Below are 11,308 nucleotides of genomic sequence, written 5' to 3'. Positions count from 1 at the left end.
CTGCGTTTGCCTTGCAGTATTGCGTTGCGGAGGCAGTGCGTTCTTTGTGGTGCATATGTTGGATTTATCGAACGTGTGTCAAACTGTATGCGTCGAGGGCTTGACAGAAATGGTAGCAGAATGTGAATGTTGAACTTTTGTTGCATACATATCAAGATGATGATGATGCGTACTATTTTGCGCAAATACACTGTTCGAAGCATTAGCCTTGGTCACACCGATAGTGTCATTGCGCAAAATAGTATGCAGCATCATCTGGATGCGTGTACAACAAAAGTTCAACATTCACCTTCTACCATTTCTGTCAAGCCATCTACGTATAGTTTGACGCATACGTTCGATAAATCCAAAGTATGCATCACACAGAACGCACGCAACAACAACTTTCAATTCCATTGAAAATAAAATGTACTTCTGGTGTACCAAAATGCAAATACACTGTCTGTGATCCAGGCGTTATCCGTGGTATATTGGCCGTATACCACACCACCTCGGGCAATATTGATTTATTATATTGGTGTCAGCTACATATGTATTTAATAATCTGACAAACTTGCTGTCCAAGATCCCTACACGAATGCTGGGACCAGTAATGCTAAACAATTGGGCTACAATACAAAACGATGCGACGCAAAGGACGCTGCCTCACTCAGGTGTCGCTAATCAAAAACAGCTGTTCAAATTGACGAGTGTGCCAAATAGTAGAATGTACACCAAATAAGGTAGGGATGAATTTCGTTTCTATAATTTCAGAAGACAAAAGTACAAACATGACTCCTTAAAAAAAGCAGCGTTGAGCAAAAGTCTCCATGCAAACACTTCGAGGGAAAAATAACATGCTTGTTGCTCCAACTGCATATAACAAAACATAGGGGTATAAACATGCAAATACTGTCCTACCAGTTGAAGACCCAGCAGCATCCACTTGGGCAGAAATGCTTTCCACTCTATTCGTCTTTGAATCCATGGTCATATAAGTTGCAGTTTAGTTTGAGTTCCGACGGTGAGTGTTTGGAGCGCTGGATAGTTTGTTGTAGTTATGCTCACTTGCAACTTGTGCCGGAGTTATTGCAGAAATGTCGCGCGCATGACATTCTCCATGGGCGCGCGCAAACAATGTGGTATAATTGCAGACCGCAATTCGGGGCGTTTCGCCCATCGATATCTGCCTTTGGGCGGATCCGATAATGCTGAATCGCGGGGCACCAAAAGCGTTGAGGTCATGTTGACGCCAGTGATGCCAATTTAGCAATTTTGTTGCTAGATTTAGCAACTTTTCAGACTACCCTGGCAACTTTTTATTTTCAAACAGCACCTAGCAACAAATTTAGCTACTTTAAAAAATGTATTTGGAACTTTTAGCAACTTTTGAAAAGTGACTCAAACGCTAAAATGCACGCATTTTCCCTCTAAATGACACCAAAACTATTTTCTCTGTCACACACTCAGTCACAAAACACGTGCCTGGCTGCAAAAGTGCATTGTGAGTGACGTCAGCAGCAGGCGCTCAGCTCGTGCACAGGCAGCAGCAGGCCACCTACAACGCTACAGTTGTCCCCAACTGCCACCGACCAGAAACTGGCACAGACCAATGGCGAACATTAATGGGTGTAACTTGATATCAAGAAACCCTAAATCAGAAAACGCCGCTAATTTCGGTCTGCAATTACACCCTTTTTATTCCAAAATGTGAATAAAATCAGGTAAATGTCTCACTGTGCACCTATTTAAATTCTAGTCTGCACCGTACAGGGATATGAAAAGGTCACTCAAGGACATATACAAGTTCTTCCTATTGACACAATATATTGACTATATATAATTCTGAAGTTATGCAGGAGTATGGTACCGTGGGTAGCTAATATTCCAGCTGTGCATGCACGTGCGCACATGAACGTGCACACACACACACTTGTCTTCTTGCTTTTACCATACAGACCCTAATGCTTTAAATTCTGAGATCAAAAGACCACCTAGATTCATCCGGATTGCATGTCAGCAACTGTAGACAACAAAATCTGACATTTCACAGAAAATGGTTCCTTTCAGTGTCAAATCAAAGGAGTTTGCAAATCAGTGTAAAAAGTTATACTCGGCACCACTGGGAATAGACATTTTATCTCTATTTTGGACACTGTCAGTTACCTAAAGCACAACGGACAGCTTTGGGGTAATCATTGGTGTGAAACAGGAGACAATTTACTCAGTTGATTGCAAAATTTGCTGACAATATGTAGAAGGGACGCAATCCATTATAGTCCTTGTTAAATTAATAATTATGCTGTGAATGATGTATTAAACCACACATTCGCTGCAGGACAGGAAGGAAACTGCTTAGCGATGTCACTATGAGGTCATTGGTGATTTTAAAACTACAAAGCAATGGCCTGTGATGGGAGAAAAATGCAGATGGATCAACATTGTGACTCCACAATAATGATCTAAATGGCAAAAAATATTAAAATAAAAAAATACAAGTATTCCAAAACATGCATTTGTATGGTACAATAACAAAAAGCCAACGCAAAGGAATACACTTAAATGCAAAGCCTTATGTTGGGGCAAATCCAATAACACATCACTGAGTAACTGCTTCATTGGTACGGCAAAGACTGGGGAGTTTATCAGGATGAAAATAAACGGGATAGAGCTAAGCACAGGCAAAATCCTAGTGGGAAAACCTGTTTCAGTCTGCTTTACACCAGACACTGAGAGAGGAATTCACCTTTCAGCAGGACAATAACCTACAACATAACCAAATCTAAACTGGAGTTGCTTACCAAGAAGACAGTAAATGTCCTTGAGTGGCCAAATTACAGTTTTGATTTAAATCTGCTTGAAAATCTAAAGCAAGACTTGAAAATCGCCATACAGCAATGATCCCCAACACCTGGATAAAGCTTGAAGAATTTTGAAAAGAATAATGGGCAAACATTATACAATACAGGTGTGCACAGCTCTAATGAGACTTACCCAAGAAGTCTCACAGCTGTAATCGCTCGTGTTTCTAACATATATTGACTCAGGGGGTGAATACTTATCTAATCAAGGTATATAAACTCAGCAAAATAAGAAACGCCACTTATTCAGGACCCTGTCTTTCAAAGATAATTCGTAAAAATCAAAATAACTTCACAGATCTTCATTGTAAGGGGTTTAAACACTGTTTCCCATGCTTGTTCAATGAACCATAAACAATTAATGAACAAGCACCTGTAGCACGGTTGTTAAGACACTAACAGCTTACAGACAGTAGGCAATTAAGGTCACAGTTATGAAAACTTAGGACACTAAAGAGGCCTTTCTACTGACTCTGAAAAACACCAAAAGAAAGATGCCCAGGGTCCCTGCTTATCTGTGTGAACGTGCCTTAGGCATGCTGCAAGGAGGCATGAGGACTGCAGATGTGGCCAGTGCAATAAATTGCAATGTCCGTACTGTGAGACGCCTAAGACAGAGCTACAGGGAGACAGGATGGACAGCTGATCGTCCTCGCAGTAGCAGACCACGTGTAACAACACCTGCATAGGATCGGTACATCGGAACATCACACCTGCGGGACAGGTACAGGATGGCAACAACTGCCCGAGTTAGACCAGGAACGCACAATCCCTCCATCAGTGCTCAGACAGAGAGCCTGGACTGAGGGCTTGTAGGCCTGTTGTAAGGCAGGTCCTCACCAGACATCACCGGCAACAACATCGCCTATGGGCACAAACCCACCGTCGCTGCACCAGACAAGACTGGCAAAAAGTTCTCTTCACTGACGAGTCGTGGTTTTGTGTCACCAGGGGTGATGGTCGGATTCGCATTTATCGTCGAAGGAATGAGCGTTACACCGAGGCCTGTATTCTGGAGCAGGATCGATTTGGAGGTGGAGGTTCCGTCATGTTCTGGGCCGGTATGTTACAGCATCATCGGACTGAGCTTGTTGTCATTGCAGGCAATCTCAACGCTGTGCGTTACAGGGAAGACATCCTCCTCCCTCATGTGGTACCCTTTCTGCAGGCTCATCCTGACATTACCCTCCAGCATGACAGTGCCACTAGCCATACTGCTCGTTCTGTGCGTGATTTCCTGCAAGACAGGAATGTCAGTGTTCTGCCATGGCCAGCGAAGAGCCCGGATCTCAATCCCATTGAGTACATCTGGGATCTGTTGGATCGGAGGGTGAGGGCTAGGGCCACTCCCCCCAGAAATATCTGGGAACTTGCAGGTGCCTTGGTGGAAGAGTGGGGTAACATCTCACAGCAAGAACTGGCAAATCTGGTGCAATCCACGAGGAGGAGATGCACTGCAGTACTTAATGCCGATACTGACTGTTACTTTTGACCCCCCTTTGTTCAGGGACATATTATTACATTTCTGTTAGTCACATGTCTGTGGAACTTGTTCAGTTTATGTCTCAGTTGTTGAATCAAATATTTACACATGTTAAGTTTGCTGAAAATAAACGCACTTGACAGTGAGAGGATGTTTCTTTTTTTGCTGAGTTTATATATATTTTTTAAACATCTTTAAACACTGATAGAATGGTTTCTTCCACTTTGGCAGAGTATTGTGTAGTGTAGATCCCTGACAAAAAGTGACAATTAGGAACTCCGAGTGGCGCAGTGGTCTAAGGCACAGCATCGCAGTGTTAGCTCTAGCTGCCACTAGAGATTCTGGGTTTGAGTCCAGACTCTCTTTTTCACAATACCTGACATTTAATCCTAGTAAAAATTCCCTGTCTTAGGTCAGTTAGGATCACCACATTATTTTAAGAATGTGAAATGTCAGAATAATAGTAGAGAGAATGATTTATTTCAGATTTTATTTAATTCATCATATTCCCAGTGGGTCAGAAGTTTACATACACTCAATTAGTATTTGGTAGCATTGCCTTTAAATTGTTTAACTTGGGTCAAACATTTCGGGTGGCCTTCCACAAGCTTCCCACAATAAATTGGGGGAATTTTGGCCCATTCCTCCTGACAGAGCTGGTGTAACTGAGTGAGGTTTGTACCTCACTCGCACACGCTTATTCAGTTCTGCCCACACATTTTCTATGGGATTGAGGTCAGGGCTTTGTGATGTCCACTCCAATACCTTGACTTTGTTGTCCTTAAGCCATTTTGCCACAACTTTGGAAGTATGCTTGGGGTCGTTTGCGACCAAGCTTTAACTTCCTGACTGATATCTTGAGATGTTGCTTCAATATTTCCACATAATTGTCCTCCCTCATGAAGCCATGTATTTTGTTGAGTGCACCAGTCCCTCCTGCAGTAAAGCACCCCCACAACATGATGCTGCCACCCCGTGCTTCACAGTTGGGATGGTGTTCTTCGGCTTGCAAGAATCCCCCTTTTTCCTCCAAACATAACGATGGTCATTATGGCCAAACTATTTTTGATTCATCAGACCAGAGGACATTTCTCCAAAAAGTACAGTCTTTGTCCCCATGTGCAGTTGCAAACCGTAGTCTGAACCAAGAATGAACCAGACTTGTGGAGGTATACAATTTCTTTTCTGAGGTCTTGGCTGATTTCTTTTGATTTTCCCATGATGTCAAGCAAAGAGGCACTGAGGTTGAAGGTAGGCCTTGAAATACATCCACAGGTACACCTCCAATTGTCTCAAATGATGTCAATTAGCCCATCAGAAGCTTCTAAAGCCATGACATCATTTTCTGGAATTTTCCAAGCTGTTTAAAGGGACAGTCAACTTAGTGTATGCAAACTTCTGACCCATTGGAATGGTGATACAGTGAATTATAAGTGAAATAATCAGTCTGTAAACAATTACTGGGAAAATTACTTGTGTCATGCACAAAGTAGATGTCCTTACCAACTTGCCAAAACTATAATTTGTTAACAAGAAATGTGTGGAGTGGTTGAAAAACAAGTTTTAATGACTCCAAACTAAATGTATGTAAACTTCCGACTTCAACTGTACATATAAATATATGGATGAGCGATGGCCAAGCGGCATAGGCAAGGTGCAATAGATGGTATAAAATACAGTATATACATATGATATGAGTAATGTAAGATATATTTACATTTTACATTTTAGTCATTTAGCAGACGCTCTTATCCAGAGCGACTTACAGTAGTGAATGCATACATTTCATACATTTTTTTTTTCCTGTGCTGGCCCCCCGTGGGAAACGAACCCACAACCCTGGTGTTGCAAACACCATGCTCTACCAACTGAGCTACAGGGAAGCTACAGCTACAGATATGTAAACATTATTAAAGTGGCATTATTTAAAGTGGCATTGTTTAAAGTGACTAGTAATCAATTTATTAAATTGGCCAGTGATTGGGTCTTAATGTAGGCTGCAGCCTCTCTGAGTTAGTGATTACTGTTTAGCAGTCTGATGGCCTTGAAATAGAAGCTGTTTTTCAGTCTCTCGGTCCCAGCTTTGATGCACCTGTTCTGACCTCGCCTTCTGGATGGTAGCAGTGTGAACAGGCAGTAGCTCGGGTGGTTGTTGTCCTTGATGATCTTTTTGGCCTTCCTGTAACATCGGGTGCTGTAGGTGTCATGGAGGGCAGGTAGTTTGCCCCCGGTGATGCGTTGTGCAGATCGCACCACCCTCTGGAGAGCCTTGCGGTTGAGGGCGGTGCAGTTTCCGTACCAGGCTGTGATACAGCCTGTCAGGATGCACTCTGTTGTGCATCTGTAAAGGTTTGTCAAGGTTTTGGGTAACAAGCCAAATTTCTTTAGCCTCCTGAGGTTGAAGAGGCGCTGTTGCACCTTCACCACACTGTCTATGTGGGTGGACCATTTCAGTTTGTGATGTATACGCCGAGGAACTTAAAACATTCTACCTTTGTTTTGATGACGTTGAGTGAGAGGTTGTTTTTGTGACACCTCCTCTCTGTAGACTGTCTCGTCATTGTTGGTAATCAAGCCTACCATTGTAGTGTCGTCTACAAACGTGATGATTGAGTTGGAGGTGTGCATGGCCACGCAGTCGTGGGTGAACAGGGAGTACAGGAGGGGGCTGAGGACGCACCCTTGTGGGGCCCCAGTGTTAAGGGTCAGCAAAGTGGAGAGGTTTCCTACCTTCACCACCTGGGGGCGGCCCGTCAGAAAGTCCAGGACCCAATTGCTCAGGGAGGGGTTGAGACTCAGGGCCTCCAGCTTGATGACGAGCATGGAGGGTACCATGGTGTTGAATGCTGAGCTTTAGTCAATGAACAGCATTCTTACCTAGGTATTCCTCTTGTCCAGATGGGATAGGGCAGTGTGCAGTGTGATGGCGATTGCATCGTCTGTGGACCTGTTGGGGCAGTATGCAAACTGAAGTGGGTCTAGGGTGGCTGGTAAAGTGGAGGTGATATGATCCTCGTCTCTCAAAGCACTTCATGATGACAGAAGTGAGTGCTTCGGGGTGGTAGTCATTTAGTTCAGTTATCTTTGCCTTCTTGGGAACAGGAACAATGGTAGCCATCTTGAAGCATGTGAGGACAGCAGTCTGGGATAGGGAGCAATATATCCGTAAACACACCAGCCAGCTGGTCTGCGCATTGCTCTGAAGATGCGGCTAGGCATGCAGTCTGGGCCAGCAGCCTTGCCAGGGTTAACACATTTAAAATGTTTTACTCAGGTCGGCTACGGAGAAGGAGTCCTTGTTAGCGGGCTGTGACGCTGGCACTGTTTTATCCTCATAGCGGGCAAAGAAGGTGTTTAGCTTGTCTGGAAGCATGATGTTGGTGTCTGAAGTGGCTGGTTTTCTTTTTGTAGTCCGTGATTTCCTGTAGACCCATACGTCTGGTGGCTGAATCGTTGAATTGCAACTCCCCTTTGTCCCTGTACCGGAATTTTGCTTGTTTGATTGCCTTCCGGAGGGAATAACTACACTGTTTATATTCAGCCATATTCCCAGACCACTTTCCATGGTTAAATGCGGTGGTTCGCGCTTTCAGTTTTTTGTGAATGCCTCCATCCATCCATGGTTTCTGGTTATGGTAGGTTTTAGTAGTCACAGTGGGTACGGCATCTCTAATGCACTTCCTTGTAAACTCACTCACCGAGTCAGCGTATCGATCAATGTTGTTCTCTGAGGATGACCGGAACATGTCCGCGTGATCAAAACAATGTTGAAGCGTGGATTCCGATTGGTCAGACCAGCATTGAATGGTTCTAGTCACTGGTACATTCTGTTTGAGTTGCTGCCTATAAGACAGTAGGAGCCAGTTGGCGTCGTGGTCGGATTTTCCAAAGGAGGCCGGGGGAGGGCTTTGTATGCATCGTGGAAGTTAGAGTAGCGGTGATATAGTGTATTACTCCCGCATGTAGTTCAATCAATATGCTGATAGAATTTCGGTAGCCTTGTTCTCAAATTTGCTTTGTTAAAATCCCCAGCTACAATAAATGCAGCCTCAGGATATATGGTTTCCAGTTTATATAGAGTCCAGTGAAGTTCCTTGAGAGCCATCTTGGTGTCTGCTTGAGGGGGAATGCACACAGCTGTGACGATAACTGACGAGAATTATTTTGGGACGTAATATGGCCGGCATTTGATTGTAAGGAATTCTAGGTCGGGTGAGCAGAAGGACTTGAGTTCCTGTATGTTGTTATGATTACACCATGAGTCGTTAATCATGAAGCATACACCCCCGCCCTTCCTCTTCCCAGAGAGGTGTTTATCTATGTCGGCGCGATGCATGGAGAAGCCCGGTGGCTGAACCGATTCCGACAACATATCCCGAGAGAGCCATGTTTCCGTGAAACAGAGAATGTTACAATCTCTGATGGCTCTCTGGAAGGCAACCCTTGCTCGAATTTCGTCTACCTTTTTGTCAAGAGACTGGACCTTGGCGAGTAGTATACTCGGGAGCGGTGGGCAATGTGCACATCTACGGAGCCTGACCTGGAGGCCGCTCCGTCTGCCCCTTATGCGGCGGTGTTGTTTTGGGTCGGCTTCTGGGATAAGATCCATTGTTTTGGGTGGTGGTCCAAACAGAGGATCCGCTTCGGGAAAGTCGTATTCCTGGTCGTAATGTTGGTAAGTTGACGTCGCTCTTATATCCAATAGTTCTTCCCGGCTGTATGTAATAAAACTTAAGATTTCCTGGGGTAACAATGTAAGAAATAATACATAAAAAAACTAAATACTGCACAGTTTCCTAAGGACTCGAAGTGAAGCGACCATCTCGGTCGGCGCCATCTTGCTAATGTATAGTGTTTACATGACTTCCTATCCTGATTGAGAGTGAGAATGTCTGTTCTACACAACACATTTCTATGTGAACTTTCTACTGTGTACCATTACACATTATGGTTGCACAATTCGAGTAACTTTCCCAAAATTCCCAGTTTTTCTGAATCCTGGTTGAAAAATTCCTTGACGTCAGGATGGAATAAGCAGGAAATCCGTAAATCCTCCAATCAGGATTTCTAGAAAAACTGGGAATTTTGGGAAAGTTACTGGAATTGTGCAACCCTAATTGCATACAAGCATAGTAGGGTATACTATTAGAAAATGTGTCCCACTTGGATGTTTTGTAAATACCACTGCCAGCACATTCACTTAACTTGAATAGCCTATGAATATGTGCAAATGCCCTAGAGTTGCATTGTAGTACATGAAATAAGCTAGTTTACCCAAAAGGCTAGTGGCTCAGTCACAGTAGCTTCCCCTTCAGATGCAATTTGGAGTGATTCTCACAACCTCCTGAATCTACTATGCAGTTGACAGGTCGCACTAGAACTGAGTGTGGCCTGGGCGTGATGAGGCTAACACAGAATCTTATGTGTGATGGGTTTATGTAACTCCAGTCTAAAGTCACCATTTTCTGGGCTATATGGTACACAAAAGCAGGTCCCTGGATTTGGATATTACAAACACTTGTGTGTTCTCTATTTACCGTGGTCAGTCATTGCCTTTGTGTGGATTATCCTAATGCTCTGAGGTATCGTGTGTAGTAATAGCCTAAAATGCATGCCTTCCGATGGAAATGTAAGCGAAAATCGTGAACGTGGCAATTAATACAGAAGATTTTAATGAGTCAAATGATTTCAGATTATTTTGAACGAATCAATCAAAAGTGCAATATTGTGGCTCTCTTGTAAACCTGTAACATATTGCAACGTTTCAACTAACCAACATATTGACTGCAAACAATGCGTTCAGATAAAAGCACATGACTACTCATCATTTTTAGCTGAAAATACTAAGAATACAGAAAAGCTCCATCAAAAGGGACTGCATGGTCTTCCACATTAGTCCAAATGGCGTCCATGTGCAGGAGCACACCAAATGATCAACTCTCACCACCACACGGATTCCTGATTTCATATTTCGCTACATGTAATAAGACAATAGCTTGACACTGCCATAATCATTAGAAACGCTGGTTGCTAATTTATATTTGAATCTATATTTCAGGCCTCTAAAGCTGTAAGTAATTAGGACGCTCCAGGTAATATATTTATTTTCCTCTAGACAGTTCGAGCCAGCTAATTGTGACTAGCACAGATGGCATGACTTTGTAGAAGGTATCAATCTTAATTCCCATGGCAAGTTCCCACAACAAAGCCAGATGCTTCTTCCAGGCAAGGTAGGCAGTAATCGCAAAATGTAAAAGATGCATTACTCGTCTGACCTTTAACGTCCTTCGCCTCCCATAAGAAAGTGGTTGGTCACGCTCTTAGGTATTCATAGCTGGTGACAAAAACCACCATTTGAAGTTTCTCAACTACTTTTTTTTTTACAGTCAAGTCCTGGCTGCATTGGATATCCTTTGCTGAGTTCTAAACACACATTTGGGGAAGCAATTGACTATTAATATCGGATCTTTAATTTATACATTTTTGCCCAAGGTGTCTGCGTGATTTCAAAGCAGATTGTATCAGCCTGTTGGTTGACTTGATTAGCTCAAGAAAGAAAACAGGAAGTTAACTTGAGGTTGACACTTTTCTAACAGATGGGATCGACTCCTTGAAACCTTTGTCATTATATGAAGCTCCTGACTGGAGGGAATCACTGAAGTCAACACTAATCAAGCCATAACTGCTCAATACATTATTCAAAGGCCGTATTACAGTTTGTCACTTTCAAGATGGCTGGGTAATACATCTCTGCCTGCCTGAAATATGCTTTGTATTGCATCATTAGCATAAACATTCAAGTGATGTCTTTACTTCCTTTGCTGTGTCCTTTGTGACTTCGAAAGTTAGTCAGTCTTTTTTTAATGAATCACATCTGTACTTTCTTTTTACATGACCTTCACACAAAAGTTGAATAAAAGGACAGGTTGATTCGTAATAGGTGCAGTATGTCAAACAAATGACTGTCTAACGTATTGTGAACATT

Source organism: Salmo salar, chromosome ssa18 (genome assembly GCF_905237065.1).
Source record: "Salmo salar chromosome ssa18, Ssal_v3.1, whole genome shotgun sequence".
Taxonomy (NCBI): Eukaryota; Metazoa; Chordata; class Actinopteri; order Salmoniformes; family Salmonidae; genus Salmo; species Salmo salar.
The sequence above is the reverse complement of the archived record's forward strand: the minus strand, read 5'-3'. Positions refer to the sequence as shown.